The sequence below is a fragment of the Salvia miltiorrhiza genome, chromosome 5, assembly GCF_028751815.1.
Source record: "Salvia miltiorrhiza cultivar Shanhuang (shh) chromosome 5, IMPLAD_Smil_shh, whole genome shotgun sequence".
NCBI classification, from domain to species: Eukaryota; Viridiplantae; Streptophyta; class Magnoliopsida; order Lamiales; family Lamiaceae; genus Salvia; species Salvia miltiorrhiza.
The window spans coordinates 32761618-32780776 of record NC_080391.1 but is presented as its reverse complement, the minus strand read 5'-3'; the positions used below and the strand labels follow the sequence as shown (position 1 = coordinate 32780776).

Here is a 19159-nt window from a genome sequence, read left to right as displayed (position 1 = left end):
GCACCCCAATCCCTTTCGGGATTTGATTTAAGAGTTTTTCGGAACAAGCGTTTGATTGAGCTATTGCTCTTCATTTCGTGCCTATAGAAGTCAGATATATTGATTTTGAAGTTGATTCGGTTTAATTTTGATGCGTATCTATGCATTTAGAATCCTGCTTCGGTTTGTGTTTATTTCTATTTTGGTGGGATTGTTGTATTGGTTGATGCATATCTATGCATTTGCTATCCTGCTTCGGGTTGTTGCTCTTATGAATTTATGAATTTTCTGTTTCCACTTATTTGTGATCATATTTGAAAAAATTGTTGCTTTACCTGTAAGGTATGTTTTTTTGTTTTCTGATTGTCATAATATGCCCTTTTTTTGCTGCTTGAATTGTTGCTGTATAGTGTAGCCGTTACAAGGTTGCGTTGACTCTTAAGAGTTATGATTATCAAATTGTTAAGGTGTCCATGTGTTTATGCTTATGAGTTTTATTTTTCTACCATTATAATAGGGGTACATTTAGAATTCCTAACCTATATTCATTGGTTCTATTGGTAAAACTGTAAAAGTTCACTTTGGCATATTCATGTCAATGCCTCGTGAGATAAAGGAAATCAATAAAGATGTCTAGAACATGAGATGGACTTACGTGAGCGCCAGTTTATTTCTGCGCGCATGGTGTGAGCGCGGGTCTGGGTCACGACCCGACCCGGATCCGGCTCCACCTTAAATATTAAAAAAAAATTATAACCGATTTTAATATATTATATAAAACTGTTAAAGCATTGAATATCAAGAGAGCTCTTAGCTCAGTTGGTTTAGGCTCCACAGCTTATACAAGCCCACTATGTCACGACCGGACTTAATTAAGGATAATTAAGCCGAAAAAACCATGACTAAGGGAGGAAGATTAGAAGCGGGGATAGAAAGGGTAAATATATATAATGAAGGATTGAACTTAATCTTTGACAGCGAAGGGGACATTTATAATATATCTTATGTTTAGCCACAAAGATTCAATTAACTAGTAAGTTCGGATGAATCCGACTTAATTCAAAAGACTTATTACTTAAGAATACGCAGCGGAATAACATAATCTGATTACATATATGAAGACATGTATCCAAGAGTTCATTCATTTAACTTTTGACAAAAGCTCCGCTCTTCACTTCATCTTCATCAGCCACTGCTCAACCTACACATTTAGAAATATATGCAGGGCTGAGTACGAGAGTACTCAGTGGGCACGTATACCTAATTATAAAAATACATGCTTCAAAACTGTAAATTGTCATGCCATCATAAACAGTACAGCAAGGGAGTTTTAGCTAAAAGGCCCAAGCTTACTAAATTCATTTGTGATTCTTAAAGTTCGACTGATCAGTCTAAGTTCTCTTGTAATCTATCATATCTGGAACTGTGTGCCGGAGAGGTGGCCACCTCTCACGGTCACTTAACCGGCCAACCCGCTAGATGACTCACGGTCACTGGTGTACACTAGCCCTGGCAGGATAGCTATCAACTGCTCAAGACTCGAATTCGATTACATGATTAAAGTCACATCAGATAGATATCATACTGAAATTTAAACATTTTATGGCAAGACAATATTTGAAATAACTTCAATTAATTTAGTCATGAAATAACTTGCTTGAACGTAACATTTAAACTCATTTGATATATATGAAAGTAATGCCCACCTGACAGCAAAGCTTTGCTACAGATTAGTAACTCCATGACGAGCTCTTATTCTTGCGCTCGACCTTTAATCCGAGAAAATAACGTAAGACTTTAAATCGAGGGAAAATTCTCAATTAAATGAGAATGCGTAATTTAACTATGCATGAATCTCGTATGCATGAACTATTATTCTGAGATAATAATCAGGGAATTTCTATTGTTAATCCAGGCTATCGGATTTAAACAAAAGCTAAGTCTCGTCTCATGAAGCCGGATAATTAACTAAAATTAATCCGTTCTCTTCGGGGTGTTCTAATCCGTCAATTAAATAAATCCCGCTCCTCGTAGTCGATAGAAAATAAATAAATACTTCAGCTTATTCGCTTTATAACCTCATAATTAACCGGGCTTAATAATGAGAATTTGAAATGTTATGAGTTCGAATAATTAAAAGGCTCAACATAAGGCAGCCCAATAATTAATTAAGCAGAAATGAGCCTGGATAGCTAAAATGAAAGGTCCAATTGAAATAATTCATTGGGTTTAGTAATTAAATAACTCTTGGCCCAAATGAATAAATAATGAATAGTTGGGCTCAAATAAATAAATCATGTAAGGCCCAACTAAATAAAATTTAAGTCCATAATTTAAAATTAGCCCAAGAATAGAATGAATTATTCGGAGCTTAAAATTAAATAAAACTCGGCCCAACTGATATGGTAAGCAGCCCAAAGAATTAAAAGACAAAGCCCAATTCCTGAAATGAACTCGGCCCAACTAAATAAAAGATATTCTGGGCTCAGATAAATAAAAGTGGCCCAAATGAAATAAAACAACAGCCCATAGAATTAAACTAAAGCCCAAGGGAGGAGCCCAACTCTCAACTCCCTCAAAATCGATCTCTCTCTCTGTACTCTCGAAATCACGCACGCCAACTCCATTTCAGCCGAGAAGTCTGCCGCTACCGTCTCTAAATGAACGGAGAACGGTCGCCGCCTCCGTTTTCGACGCCGTCCTTCGTCCGATTTCCGTCGATAGCCGCTGCTCCGTTCGACTCTTATTCCTCATCTGAAGTTCTCTCTCTCCCAAATCTGCTGAAGGAAACAAAGAGGAGCCCTAACTTCCCAAATCAGCAATCGTCGCCGCTGCTGTAACTCCCGGCGAACAGCCGAGATCTCGTTCGTCTTCCTGCGTCGGACTCTCTCTTCTCAATCCGATGAAGGGGTAGCAGAGTCCTAATTTCCCCTGAGGTTTCAAACCAGGTTTTCTCCCCCAAAATCCGATCGGCCTTCCCTCTCAACTCCGGTTGGCTTCTCCTTCCCCGGCCGTTCAGCTTCCGCCAGCTCCGTCCGGCGTCAGCTGTCTCCGTGTCTAACCCCGGCGTCGCCCCTTCTCGGTTCGGCCACGTTGCTGCTGGTCCAGAATCGGCGAGGGTCGTCGTGAGGTCAGGAGTCGTCTGCCTTTCACCGCTCGACACCGACGATGCTTCTGTCCCCGCGAGTTGCCGCCCACTGGACGTATCTCGGTCTGAACGAACAGGGCAGCAGCCCCGCCCTCTCTAAAAGCTGAGTTCTCGTCTCCCTCTATTTCTATTAGTCCTTAAGTCTACTGATGTTATCCCTTAGAGAACATGTAACTTTGCTAAGTTTAACATGCTTATGGTCATTTATCAATCGAGACTAGTCATGCTTTGAAATGAATGCGAACTGGATTGAATACTTGGGATAGTGAAATACCTTGGATATGTTCAAACTGTTGGGTGGCTGCTGTGTTGCTATTGATTCTCGTGGAGACAAACTGAAATAGAATTATGCATTGTTTTTCTTAACAAATGAAGGTGGAATCATGGAAGCAGGTGGAGGAGATTTAAGTCAGGGCTTACCTCATTTGAAGTCTTGCAGCAGTAATGGATTCTCCCGTTTCTCTCTCAAAAGTCCTTAGTGTGGAATGGGAGAGAATGAAGTGAGATTGCTGGCTGGAGGTTTAAGACTAAGAGGGAATGGTTGTTGGCTGAACACTTGAGCACTCTACGGAGATGGTACAGAGGTAGGGTGGCTGTAGGTGTTGAAAATAAGAATCAATAGTCAAAAGTATTAAAATCAATTCAAAGATTAGATCTTTGAATTGAATATAAGAGTGTGTATATTTGATTTTAAGAAGATTTATATACAAACTGATTTCTTTACGTGTGACTGCTGGGTCCATAAGCATATATAAATGTTTACACCTCTATATTTCTATTCAAACATGTATGTGATGGTATGATGCATGAAGAGCTGAGTTTAGTATTCACCTGCAAATGCTTGGTGTCGGTGGCTGTCTATTGCCATTGAATTGGTCTCAATGAGAAGATAGCTGAAATGAATTGTGTATTGTTTCCCTATTAAATGCAGGCTGAAATTCAGGGAGGAAGTGGAGGAATTAAAGCCAAAGCTTACATCCTTTGAAGTCGGCAGCAGTAAATGAAGTCTTTCTTTCTTTTGGTGAAGTTTTTAGTGTAGAATGGGAGTGGTATGAAGGAAGTTTGCTGCTGAATTATTAAAGGAGTGAATTTGGTAGCTAATCTTGAATATCTAGTCCTCTATGCCATGTGAAAGCCTTGAGAGAGAATAGGTAAAGTTGTGGCTGATTGACAGCTTGTTTGTTCCCACACGCATGCCTTTCCTTTTCTTTCTTGTTGCTGCCGTAATAATAGGAATGTAGGGAGTAGGCTAGGAATTGAGTGATGTTTGTAATAGATAGTGTAGAGTTGTGGGTGTGACTAATGAAATTCTTCAGTGTTGGTCATGGTAATTTTATATCTTACTATTAGTATCTGCAATACTAATTCTAGTCTTGCTATTTAATGGTGTATTTGGGTATCTGAAAATGTAATACAATCTCTAGTTTGCTATTATACTGAATACTCTAATAAATCTTGTTATTCGATATTTGATTTCCTGCCTTACTAATATCGTGATACTCGTAGAATGAATCTAAATTGGATCCGTAGATTTAATTCGCTTCACAAGCCGAAATAATCCACTACTTGAATAACAATAATAGATGGAAATAATATTCTATAGCATATAAAATTAATAACCTGATTTTGCTAAGTCAGTTATCATTCTGAAAAATAAATAATTGTCTGCTCAATGAATAAATCACGATCATTTCACGTGGAAATATCTAATTCAGAATCTCAGCTGGATTAACATTACTGGAGGATGCAATAATTAAATATCGCATTTACTAATCTTAATCATAAATAAAAGAGCGGGCTACTACATACTACCCCTCTTAAAAAAAATTTCGTCCCGAAATTTGCATATCATCGCAAAAGTTCTGGGTATTTTCTCTCGTCTTGCTTTCAAGTTCTCGCGTAGCTCTCTTTCTTTTCATATAATGACTCATAAGGTGCCATATTAATGATAGCCTGATAACTATTATTGGCAAACTAAATCAATGAATGAATGCACTAATTCTCAACTTCCACCTCTGTCTATTACTACTACTCTTAACATGTTTTCGAAAATCTGAATTGTTCTCTCAAACTATCGATCTGTTTGAGGGTGGAAGGTAGCATTGAAATTAAACCTTGTGCCCAATTCCTTCTGTAAGTTCATCTATAGTCTGGGTGTGAACTTTGAATCCCGGTCTGAAGTGATTGACATGGGCACGCCGTGCAATGCACAATTTCTCGAATATACAGATGGGCTAGCTTGTTTGATCTGTAACTAATCGGTATTGTTATAAAACGAACGCATTTCGTGAGTCGCTCCACTATTACGCAAATGGCGGTGTTTCCTCTTTTCGACTTGTAAACTAGTTACAAAATCCATTTTAATGTGCTCCCATTTTCATTTTGAAATGTTCAATTGTTGTAGCTTCCACATGGTCTTTAGTGCAAAGCTTCGCTTGTTGGCATGCTAGGCATCCCTCAACAAATGAAGCTATATCTTTCTTCGAACCTTTTCACCAAAAATTTTCTCTAAGTCCTGATACATTTTGTGCTTTCCGGGTGGGCAGTATACGGCGGGTCATGAGCCTTACTCATTATCTCATCTTTGAGTTTGTCATCATGGGGGATATACAATCTTTCATGAACATTAACGCATTATCCACGTCTCATGGTACGTCTAGGCTTGCCTGATCTTATTGCTAAACGTATTTTCTCCAAGGTCTCATTCCTTCTTTGCGCATTATCAGCTTTCCTATAAAGTTGGGTGTTATTACCATCGTGGCAATAATCCCTTCTACAGATTCTAGTGGTTGAACCACTTCTAAATTCATTCTACTAAAATCTTTCATGGGTTCCTTTTCCTGAGTGAGGGGAGATCCCAACTTAAGTTGAGTCTTACGACTCAAGGAATCGTCTACCTAGTTAGCCTTGCATGGGTGGTAGTTAATACTACAGTCACAGTCCTTCGCTAGTTCGAGCCATCTTTACTGTCTCATGTTAAGATCTTCTTGCTCAAAAAAAATATTACAGATTTTTATGGTCTGTGAATATCTCGCACCTGACTTCATATAGGTGTTGTCCTTACTGCAGTTAATTCTAGTTTATGAGTTGGCTAGTTCAATTCATGTGGTTAATGCTACCGTGATGCGTATGTTGTCACTCTTCCTTCTTGCGTTAACATGCAACTAAGTACTCTCCTTGGACACGTCTGTATAAATCATATATTCTTTGTCAGCTGTTGGAACAGCTATGGTTAACTTCTCCTTGAGCTTCTTGAAATTTTTTTCTCACATACTTCTGTCCAATGAAATTTAATTCCCTTCCTGAGTAATTGGGTCATTGGTCTTGCTATTTGGAAAATCCTTCTATGAATCTCTTATAGCAACCTGCTAATTCCAAGAAACTTTTGATCTCATTGAGGTTAGTAGGCGATCTCCACTCATGTACAACTTGTACTTCCTCAGGGTGCACTTTGATCCTTTCTAATGAGATAATAGGTCCCGGAAACGTGACTTTGTTGAGCCAAAAATCGCACTTGCAGAACTTAGCATAAAGATGCTTTGTTTTCAATGTTTTTAGGACTATCCTCAGGTGTTTCTCATGGTCCTTCTCGTTCCTCGAGTAGATCAAGACATCATCTACGAAAACTAAGACAACTTGCCTAAGTATGGATGGAACACCCGGTTCATGAGGTCCACGAACATGGCTGGTGCATTGGTCAATCCAAATGACACCACTACGAACTCATAGTGTCTATATCTGGTTCGGAAGACCATCTTGGGTACATCTTCTTATCAAATTTATAGTTGATGGTACCTAGACCTTAAATCTAGCTTTGAGGACACACTATCTCCTCTGAGCTGCTTGAAGAAGTCGTTTATCCTCGATAGAGGATACTTGTCCTTGAGTGTCACCTTGTTCAACTCTCCATAAGTTGATGTATATCCTCGGTAGAGGATACACATTCTCAATGTGCCATCTTTATTCTTTACAAAAGAACGGGTGCACCCCGGTGAAATCTCTAGGAAACATTTGGAAATTCACGTACGATTGTCACGTCTCTTATACTTTTCTCGATTTCTGGTTTTCTGTGCAACTACACAAGGTAGGTTGGACACCCTTTTCTCATCATCTTTGTTGCTTGAGGGGCGGAGATGATCGTCTTTCTCCTACCTATGCTGATTCCATGAAAACGTGTCGGTTCCTTCCCCGGGGTCAAAAAGAAATTTGACTTTCATTGCAAATGATGGTGGCATAGTTCTCGACTAGCCATTCCATTCCTAAAATTGTGTATATGTCTCTCATCGGCATAACATACGAGTTGTTCACTACAACTTTGAAAAATTTTATGCTCAACTCTAAATTCAATCACACATGTGCTATTATTGTTGTTGTTGCTGCCGTTGGCATGGTTACTGCTCTTGGTATGGTTGGGCAAAGCTTGGATTGCTCAAATGCGGAGTTTGAACAGGCGAATTTAGCCTGAGACTCGCCCTTTGTTGCTTATTCGGTAACGATTTGCATAATGCTCATTCCAGTTGCTGTGCAACAACTTTCATTACCAGTCCTGGAGAGTTTCCCATGGTTCTTGTTACACTTTGGGCAGGGTGGAGTCCCATACTTGTTATCCCCCATCTGTTTAGATGTGTCATAGTCAAGTTGTTGGGATGTCTGCCCCTGCCATGGCCTTTTCTTAGCTTGGCTAGGGTTACTATATCCCATTTTTTTTATTTTTTTTTTTCAAAAGTTCTGAGCCTGAGTCTGTGGAGGTGCAGACGTAGGCACAGTTGCTGGTCTCTCTCCCAGCATAGCTGCCTCAATGCCTAACGCTTTGCTAAGCGACTCAACGTAAGACGATCCACCATGGCTTGCCAAAGCCATTCTAATCTCATGCCTCAGTCCGACGCCGAATTCTTTTAACCATCTTTTCATATGTGTCTACTTGCTCGAGCGCATATCTTGACATATCACATAACATCATGTCGTATGGAGTAATTGTTGTTCTTCCCTACTCAGGATTGTAAAATTCCATTTCTTTCTTTTTGCAATAGCTTTTGGTTGTATACTTGTCATATATTTCCATCTTAAAACTATTCCCACGTCAAATTCCCTAATTGTTCAGTTGTCATTGTCTTCCTCCTTGCTTCCTACCATAAGTCAGCTGAAAGGATACGCAAGTAAGACGTTTATGATCTGTGCAGCGCAAGAATTTGAAGATGCGCTCACTAGCTTGTACCCAAGTCTCAGCCTTCGTTGGATCTCCTATCCTATCGAAGACATGTGGGTTTTCTCATCAAAATAGTTCTTCTATTCTACGTTTTTGCTGTATGGTTGGTGGCACTATATTGTTCTAGCCATGGTACTGGGCCTCTTTCATTATCTCGCGGAATTCGTCCTCCTCTTCTCGGACACCCTTATTTTGGTGGCATACTGATGAGTTGACATATAGTCATTAATACATACCTATGCATATCATTGCTTCTGTAAACCGTTTCTTGATTCTCAAATCTTGCTCGCACTCTTCCTTGTATAAGCATATAAGTAAAATGTGGCGGAAGTGACTTGCCGCAAAAGACCGATAAGGTCGCTAAATAGACATAAGAAAATTCCTTCGATGAGAACTTTTGCATCAACATCTGGATCTGGATATACTGATCCATTCAAGTACTACTCATGATGAACTGGTTGTCTAACAACGCCATCACCAACGAATTTGGTCACGGAGCCAATCTTTCGTTACTAATACTAGTCAAACATAACTAAGCCAACATAGGGCATACCAAAGCATCAGAACAATCATTGTTTTCAAAAAAATAATAACGTTCTACCAAATCCGTAAGAGATGGTCTAGTTGCATCACGTGATTGACCCTTGGGTCGAGGCATACGTGTCTGATGGATTTAATCTGGTGAATACTTGTTTGTCTTTAGGTCACCGAAAATCTACTAACAACTAATAAACCACAATGATTAAAGTCACAAATGGCAATTATGCAAAGTGAATCAACAATTTTGTCAAATGATTGAAAAGGAATGACCTCAGGGTAGAAATGAATTGACTAGGAGGTCGGAACGAAATGACCTAATAATCGAAACCCGTTTGGCTTTTCAGATGAAAGTTTAAATATATATAGGTTTAGAGACCCATATATGACGACTACTGAGATTTTGGTCATGTGGACTGGCCAGGTCCAACACAATTACTTCTCAGTCACACGGAATTACTTTTCCGAACTTGGTAACTCTTTGTTTATTGGGCTGCAAAAGGTACTTCTGGTCTGAGATCTCCACTTTTTTTTTTTTTTTCACATCTAAAATTTATCCTTGAGAATATGCTGAAGCTTCCCAAGCTTGGGGTCTTCCTCCTAAAATCAACATTTTTTTTTTAAAATCTTTTTTTTTACACGAAACAAGACCATTCAAACACATTCGACCTTATTCAATATTCATCCTTTGAACGATCCTAATGTCGTACTTCTTGTATCTAGCGTTCATTCTCATAATGCTTGTAATGCATTTATGTAATTCGAAGCACTCTCTCACGCCTTTACAGGAAATAGATTTTGCATCTCTGAGCATCTTTACAAGGTCTGTGTCACCACACACAATACTAAATCATGGAACAACTTTAGTTATTACTTTCATTCTGATTACTAGACTGGATGTTCCACTCGAGACATTCTAGCCGGGGAAATGTCCCTGATCAGCTAAGGTATGTAAACTTAACTTGAGTATACCCTTAGGGTCTCATTAGAATCTCAATATATTGACTTTAGCATCGAACCATTGTCGATACTTTTAACTCTTGTTAAACTCTAAAATATTTTCGGGAACTCCTCTCGTCTTACGCACTTGTATAGATTTCTCTGGTCGATCATAATGGTCGGTAACTTCTAGTTACCCATGTCACATCTCGTCCTTCCGGTTCGTAGTAGGCGATCATAATCAATAGGGGTTCTAAATCATGCTCATGTGTAATGTAAAAAGGTTCCGAATATCTGAAATTATAAGGTGACAGTTCTAATTGCAACACTATAACAACATTACACTAAGCTTTATGACTCTATGTGAGTCTAATTCTATAGTTCAATCATAAATCATGAAGGTTCTCTTCACGCCATAACTGGTGATAATTGAGGGGTTTGAAATGAGGCTTAGCTCATTACGCAGCTGCTAGCTACTCATCACTATGAGCAATGTCTCAAGTAAGTTCTTGTCGGGTCAAGCAATAGTTGGTTCGGTATGTTATCACGGGCGAATAGTCGGAATAAGGAACTATGCCCGTATCACAGACTCATGTGTGACACTCTTCTTTTCGTCTCATTGCATTTTTCTCATTGAATTCTCGTGTCTCTTCAAGTGACATTTGATGTTCTTCCTCTTGCTTAGCTCTTCACTATGGCTATAGTGAAAGATAACTGAATTTCTACCTTCTACTGTTCTTTCGTAACAGTGATCATGCATTCTTAATATTTCTAAGTTTATTGAGATATCTAATCAATCAATAAGACATAAAACTTAAATATAAGCATCTATACATTCGCATGAAACGTGAACTTTTCAACGTTTGATAAAAAAAAATCATTACCTCTTTCTTTCTTGTTGAGCGTGACGATGTGATGAAGTGATGAGCTTTTGTTGACTGACTCTTTTATACTAATATCAAATTTAGGACTAATTGGGTAACTCTTGGATTCAGAGCAAACGAACTGCTCTGATACCATTCTGTCACGACCGGACTTAATTAAGGATAATTAAGCCGAAAAAACCATGACTAAGGGAGGAAGATTAGAAGCGGGGATAGAAAGGGTAAATATATATAATGAAGGATTGAACTTAATCTTTGACAGCGAAGGGGACATTTATAATATATCTTATGTTTAGCCACAAAGATTCAATTAACTAGTAAGTTCGGATGAATCCGACTTAATTCAAAAGACTTATTACTTAAGAATACGCAGCGGAATAACATAATCTGATTACATATATGAAGACATGTATCCAAGAGTTCATTCATTTAACTTTTGACAAAAGCTCCGCTCTTCACTTCATCTTCATCAGCCACTGCTCAACCTACACATTTAGAAATATATGCAGGGCTGAGTACGAGAGTACTCAGTGGGCACGTATACCTAATTATAAAAATACATGCTTCAAAACTGTAAATTGTCATGCCATCATAAACAGTACAGCAAGGGAGTTTTAGCTAAAAGGCCCAAGCTTACTAAATTCATTTGTGATTCTTAAAGTTCGACTGATCAGTCTAAGTTCTCTTGTAATCTATCATATCTGGAACTGTGTGCCGGAGAGGTGGCCACCTCTCACGGTCACTTAACCGGCCAACCCGCTAGATGACTCACGGTCACTGGTGTACACTAGCCCTGGCAGGATAGCTATCAACTGCTCAAGACCCGAATTCGATTACATGATTAAAGTCACATCAGATAGATATCATACTGAAATTTAAACATTTTATGGCAAGACAATATTTGAAATAACTTCAATTAATTTAGTCATGAAATAACTTGCTTGAACGTAACATTTAAACTCATTTGATATATATGAAAGTAATGCCCACCTGACAGCAAAGCTTTGCTACAGATTAGTAACTCCATGACGAGCTCTTATTCTTGCGCTCGACCTTTAATCCGAGAAAATAACGTAAGACTTTAAATCGAGGGAAAATTCTCAATTAAATGAGAATGCGTAATTTAACTATGCATGAATCTCGTATGCATGAACTATTATTCTGAGATAATAATCAGGGAATTTCTATTGTTAATCCAGGCTATCGGATTTAAACAAAAGCTAAGTCTCGTCTCATGAAGCCGGATAATTAACTAAAATTAATCCGTTCTCTTCGGGGTGTTCTAATCCGTCAATTAAATAAATCCCGCTCCTCGTAGTCGATAGAAAATAAATAAATACTTCAGCTTATTCGCTTTATAACCTCATAATTAACCGGGCTTAATAATGAGAATTTGAAATGTTATGAGTTCGAATAATTAAAAGGCTCAACATAAGGCAGCCCAATAATTAATTAAGCAGAAATGAGCCTGGATAGCTAAAATGAAAGGTCCAATTGAAATAATTCATTGGGTTTAGTAATTAAATAACTCTTGGCCCAAATGAATAAATAATGAATAGTTGGGCTCAAATAAATAAATCATGTAAGGCCCAACTAAATAAAATTTAAGTCCATAATTTAAAATTAGCCCAAGAATAGAATGAATTATTCGGAGCTTAAAATTAAATAAAACTCGGCCCAACTGATATGGTAAGCAGCCCAAAGAATTAAAAGACAAAGCCCAATTCCTGAAATGAACTCGGCCCAACTAAATAAAAGATATTCTGGGCTCAGATAAATAAAAGTGGCCCAAATGAAATAAAACAACAGCCCATAGAATTAAACTAAAGCCCAAGGGAGGAGCCCAACTCTCAACTCCCTCAAAATCGATCTCTCTCTCTGTACTCTCGAAATCACGCACGCCAACTCCATTTCAGCCGAGAAGTCTGCCGCTACCGTCTCTAAATGAACGGAGAACGGTCGCCGCCTCCGTTTTCGACGCCGTCCTTCGTCCGATTTCCGTCGATAGCCGCTGCTCCGTTCGACTCTTATTCCTCATCTGAAGTTCTCTCTCTCCCAAATCTGCTGAAGGAAACAAAGAGGAGCCCTAACTTCCCAAATCAGCAATCGTCGCCGCTGCTGTAACTCCCGGCGAACAGCCGAGATCTCGTTCGTCTTCCTGCGTCGGACTCTCTCTTCTCAATCCGATGAAGGGGTAGCAGAGTCCTAATTTCCCCTGAGGTTTCAAACCAGGTTTTCTCCCCCAAAATCCGATCGGCCTTCCCTCTCAACTCCGGTTGGCTTCTCCTTCCCCGGCCGTTCAGCTTCCGCCAGCTCCGTCCGGCGTCAGCTGTCTCCGTGTCTAACCCCGGCGTCGCCCCTTCTCGGTTCGGCCACGTTGCTGCTGGTCCAGAATCGGCGAGGGTCGTCGTGAGGTCAGGAGTCGTCTGCCTTTCACCGCTCGACACCGACGATGCTTCTGTCCCCGCGAGTTGCCGCCCACTGGACGTATCTCGGTCTGAACGAACAGGGCAGCAGCCCCGCCCTCTCTAAAAGCTGAGTTCTCGTCTCCCTCTATTTCTATTAGTCCTTAAGTCTACTGATGTTATCCCTTAGAGAACATGTAACTTTGCTAAGTTTAACATGCTTATGGTCATTTATCAATCGAGACTAGTCATGCTTTGAAATGAATGCGAACTGGATTGAATACTTGGGATAGTGAAATACCTTGGATATGTTCAAACTGTTGGGTGGCTGCTGTGTTGCTATTGATTCTCGTGGAGACAAACTGAAATAGAATTATGCATTGTTTTTCTTAACAAATGAAGGTGGAATCATGGAAGCAGGTGGAGGAGATTTAAGTCAGGGCTTACCTCATTTGAAGTCTTGCAGCAGTAATGGATTCTCCCGTTTCTCTCTCAAAAGTCCTTAGTGTGGAATGGGAGAGAATGAAGTGAGATTGCTGGCTGGAGGTTTAAGACTAAGAGGGAATGGTTGTTGGCTGAACACTTGAGCACTCTACGGAGATGGTACAGAGGTAGGGTGGCTGTAGGTGTTGAAAATAAGAATCAATAGTCAAAAGTATTAAAATCAATTCAAAGATTAGATCTTTGAATTGAATATAAGAGTGTGTATATTTGATTTTAAGAAGATTTATATACAAACTGATTTCTTTACGTGTGACTGCTGGGTCCATAAGCATATATAAATGTTTACACCTCTATATTTCTATTCAAACATGTATGTGATGGTATGATGCATGAAGAGCTGAGTTTAGTATTCACCTGCAAATGCTTGGTGTCGGTGGCTGTCTATTGCCATTGAATTGGTCTCAATGAGAAGATAGCTGAAATGAATTGTGTATTGTTTCCCTATTAAATGCAGGCTGAAATTCAGGGAGGAAGTGGAGGAATTAAAGCCAAAGCTTACATCCTTTGAAGTCGGCAGCAGTAAATGAAGTCTTTCTTTCTTTTGGTGAAGTTTTTAGTGTAGAATGGGAGTGGTATGAAGGAAGTTTGCTGCTGAATTATTAAAGGAGTGAATTTGGTAGCTAATCTTGAATATCTAGTCCTCTATGCCATGTGAAAGCCTTGAGAGAGAATAGGTAAAGTTGTGGCTGATTGACAGCTTGTTTGTTCCCACACGCATGCCTTTCCTTTTCTTTCTTGTTGCTGCCGTAATAATAGGAATGTAGGGAGTAGGCTAGGAATTGAGTGATGTTTGTAATAGATAGTGTAGAGTTGTGGGTGTGACTAATGAAATTCTTCAGTGTTGGTCATGGTAATTTTATATCTTACTATTAGTATCTGCAATACTAATTCTAGTCTTGCTATTTAATGGTGTATTTGGGTATCTGAAAATGTAATACAATCTCTAGTTTGCTATTATACTGAATACTCTAATAAATCTTGTTATTCGATATTTGATTTCCTGCCTTACTAATATCGTGATACTCGTAGAATGAATCTAAATTGGATCCGTAGATTTAATTCGCTTCACAAGCCGAAATAATCCACTACTTGAATAACAATAATAGATGGAAATAATATTCTATAGCATATAAAATTAATAACCTGATTTTGCTAAGTCAGTTATCATTCTGAAAAATAAATAATTGTCTGCTCAATGAATAAATCACGATCATTTCACGTGGAAATATCTAATTCAGAATCTCAGCTGGATTAACATTACTGGAGGATGCAATAATTAAATATCGCATTTACTAATCTTAATCATAAATAAAAGAGCGGGCTACTACATACTACCCCTCTTAAAAAAAATTTCGTCCCGAAATTTGCATATCATCGCAAAAGTTCTGGGTATTTTCTCTCGTCTTGCTTTCAAGTTCTCGCGTAGCTCTCTTTCTTTTCATATAATGACTCATAAGGTGCCATATTAATGATAGCCTGATAACTATTATTGGCAAACTAAATCAATGAATGAATGCACTAATTCTCAACTTCCACCTCTGTCTATTACTACTACTCTTAACATGTTTTCGAAAATCTGAATTGTTCTCTCAAACTATCGATCTGTTTGAGGGTGGAAGGTAGCATTGAAATTAAACCTTGTGCCCAATTCCTTCTGTAAGTTCATCTATAGTCTGGGTGTGAACTTTGAATCCCGGTCTGAAGTGATTGACATGGGCACGCCGTGCAATGCACAATTTCTCGAATATACAGATGGGCTAGCTTGTTTGATCTGTAACTAATCGGTATTGTTATAAAACGAACGCATTTCGTGAGTCGCTCCACTATTACGCAAATGGCGGTGTTTCCTCTTTTCGACTTGTAAACTAGTTACAAAATCCATTTTAATGTGCTCCCATTTTCATTTTGAAATGTTCAATTGTTGTAGCTTCCACATGGTCTTTAGTGCAAAGCTTCGCTTGTTGGCATGCTAGGCATCCCTCAACAAATGAAGCTATATCTTTCTTCGAACCTTTTCACCAAAAATTTTCTCTAAGTCCTGATACATTTTGTGCTTTCCGGGTGGGCAGTATACGGCGGGTCATGAGCCTTACTCATTATCTCATCTTTGAGTTTGTCATCATGGGGGATATACAATCTTTCATGAACATTAACGCATTATCCACGTCTCATGGTACGTCTAGGCTTGCCTGATCTTATTGCTAAACGTATTTTCTCCAAGGTCTCATTCCTTCTTTGCGCATTATCAGCTTTCCTATAAAGTTGGGTGTTATTACCATCGTGGCAATAATCCCTTCTACAGATTCTAGTGGTTGAACCACTTCTAAATTCATTCTACTAAAATCTTTCATGGGTTCCTTTTCCTGAGTGAGGGGAGATCCCAACTTAAGTTGAGTCTTACGACTCAAGGAATCGTCTACCTAGTTAGCCTTGCATGGGTGGTAGTTAATACTACAGTCACAGTCCTTCGCTAGTTCGAGCCATCTTTACTGTCTCATGTTAAGATCTTCTTGCTCAAAAAAAATATTACAGATTTTTATGGTCTGTGAATATCTCGCACCTGACTTCATATAGGTGTTGTCCTTACTGCAGTTAATTCTAGTTTATGAGTTGGCTAGTTCAATTCATGTGGTTAATGCTACCGTGATGCGTATGTTGTCACTCTTCCTTCTTGCGTTAACATGCAACTAAGTACTCTCCTTGGACACGTCTGTATAAATCATATATTCTTTGTCAGCTGTTGGAACAGCTATGGTTAACTTCTCCTTGAGCTTCTTGAAATTTTTTTCTCACATACTTCTGTCCAATGAAATTTAATTCCCTTCCTGAGTAATTGGGTCATTGGTCTTGCTATTTGGAAAATCCTTCTATGAATCTCTTATAGCAACCTGCTAATTCCAAGAAACTTTTGATCTCATTGAGGTTAGTAGGCGATCTCCACTCATGTACAACTTGTACTTCCTCAGGGTGCACTTTGATCCTTTCTAATGAGATAATAGGTCCCGGAAACGTGACTTTGTTGAGCCAAAAATCGCACTTGCAGAACTTAGCATAAAGATGCTTTGTTTTCAATGTTTTTAGGACTATCCTCAGGTGTTTCTCATGGTCCTTCTCGTTCCTCGAGTAGATCAAGACATCATCTACGAAAACTAAGACAACTTGCCTAAGTATGGATGGAACACCCGGTTCATGAGGTCCACGAACATGGCTGGTGCATTGGTCAATCCAAATGACACCACTACGAACTCATAGTGTCTATATCTGGTTCGGAAGACCATCTTGGGTACATCTTCTTATCAAATTTATAGTTGATGGTACCTAGACCTTAAATCTAGCTTTGAGGACACACTATCTCCTCTGAGCTGCTTGAAGAAGTCGTTTATCCTCGATAGAGGATACTTGTCCTTGAGTGTCACCTTGTTCAACTCTCCATAAGTTGATGTATATCCTCGGTAGAGGATACACATTCTCAATGTGCCATCTTTATTCTTTACAAAAGAACGGGTGCACCCCGGTGAAATCTCTAGGAAACATTTGGAAATTCACGTACGATTGTCACGTCTCTTATACTTTTCTCGATTTCTGGTTTTCTGTGCAACTACACAAGGTAGGTTGGACACCCTTTTCTCATCATCTTTGTTGCTTGAGGGGCGGAGATGATCGTCTTTCTCCTACCTATGCTGATTCCATGAAAACGTGTCGGTTCCTTCCCCGGGGTCAAAAAGAAATTTGACTTTCATTGCAAATGATGGTGGCATAGTTCTCGACTAGCCATTCCATTCCTAAAATTGTGTATATGTCTCTCATCGGCATAACATACGAGTTGTTCACTACAACTTTGAAAAATTTTATGCTCAACTCTAAATTCAATCACACATGTGCTATTATTGTTGTTGTTGCTGCCGTTGGCATGGTTACTGCTCTTGGTATGGTTGGGCAAAGCTTGGATTGCTCAAATGCGGAGTTTGAACAGGCGAATTTAGCCTGAGACTCGCCCTTTGTTGCTTATTCGGTAACGATTTGCATAATGCTCATTCCAGTTGCTGTGCAACAACTTTCATTACCAGTCCTGGAGAGTTTCCCATGGTTCTTGTTACACTTTGGGCAGGGTGGAGTCCCATACTTGTTATCCCCCATCTGTTTAGATGTGTCATAGTCAAGTTGTTGGGATGTCTGCCCCTGCCATGGCCTTTTCTTAGCTTGGCTAGGGTTACTATATCCCATTTTTTTTATTTTTTTATTTCAAAAGTTCTGAGCCTGAGTCTGTGGAGGTGCAGACGTAGGCACAGTTGCTGGTCTCTCTCCCAGCATAGCTGCCTCAATGCCTAACGCTTTGCTAAGCGACTCAACGTAAGACGATCCACCATGGCTTGCCAAAGCCATTCTAATCTCATGCCTCAGTCCGACGCCGAATTCTTTTAACCATCTTTTCATATGTGTCTACTTGCTCGAGCGCATATCTTGACATATCACATAACATCATGTCGTATGGAGTAATTGTTGTTCTTCCCTACTCAGGATTGTAAAATTCCATTTCTTTCTTTTTGCAATAGCTTTTGGTTGTATACTTGTCATATATTTCCATCTTAAAACTATTCCCACGTCAAATTCCCTAATTGTTCAGTTGTCATTGTCTTCCTCCTTGCTTCCTACCATAAGTCAGCTGAAAGGATACGCAAGTAAGACGTTTATGATCTGTGCAGCGCAAGAATTTGAAGATGCGCTCACTAGCTTGTACCCAAGTCTCAGCCTTCGTTGGATCTCCTATCCTATCGAAGACATGTGGGTTTTCTCATCAAAATAGTTCTTCTATTCTACGTTTTTGCTGTATGGTTGGTGGCACTATATTGTTCTAGCCATGGTACTGGGCCTCTTTCATTATCTCGCGGAATTCGTCCTCCTCTTCTCGGACACCCTTATTTTGGTGGCATACTGATGAGTTGACATATAGTCATTAATACATACCTATGCATATCATTGCTTCTGTAAACCGTTTCTTGATTCTCAAATCTTGCTCGCACTCTTCCTTGTATAAGCATATAAGTAAAATGTGGCGGAAGTGACTTGCCGCAAAAGACCGATAAGGTCGCTAAATAGACATAAGAAAATTCCTTCGATGAGAACTTTTGCATCAACATCTGGATCTGGATATACTGATCCATTCAAGTACTACTCATGATGAACTGGTTGTCTAACAACGCCATCACCAACGAATTTGGTCACGGAGCCAATCTTTCGTTACTAATACTAGTCAAACATAACTAAGCCAACATAGGGCATACCAAAGCATCAGAACAATCATTGTTTTCAAAAAAATAATAACGTTCTACCAAATCCGTAAGAGATGGTCTAGTTGCATCACGTGATTGACCCTTGGGTCGAGGCATACGTGTCTGATGGATTTAATCTGGTGAATACTTGTTTGTCTTTAGGTCACCGAAAATCTACTAACAACTAATAAACCACAATGATTAAAGTCACAAATGGCAATTATGCAAAGTGAATCAACAATTTTGTCAAATGATTGAAAAGGAATGACCTCAGGGTAGAAATGAAT

General features: G+C 39.2%; 1 protein-coding gene and 2 long non-coding RNA genes across 4 annotated transcripts in view; all 3 read left to right on the top strand.

The window, feature by feature from the left end:
- LOC130986884 (probable U3 small nucleolar RNA-associated protein 11) overlaps positions 1–19159 on the top strand; it is a 41312-nt gene that overhangs the window by 694 nt on the left and 21459 nt on the right. The window lies entirely within an intron of this gene.
- Positions 3425–4447, top strand: LOC130986886 (uncharacterized). Its single transcript, XR_009089470.1, has 2 exons — positions 3425–3711; positions 4059–4447. It is a non-coding gene; the product is annotated as an uncharacterized LOC130986886 (long non-coding RNA).
- On the top strand, positions 13423–14445 carry LOC130986887 (uncharacterized). Its single transcript, XR_009089471.1, has 2 exons — positions 13423–13709; positions 14057–14445. It is a non-coding gene; the product is annotated as an uncharacterized LOC130986887 (long non-coding RNA).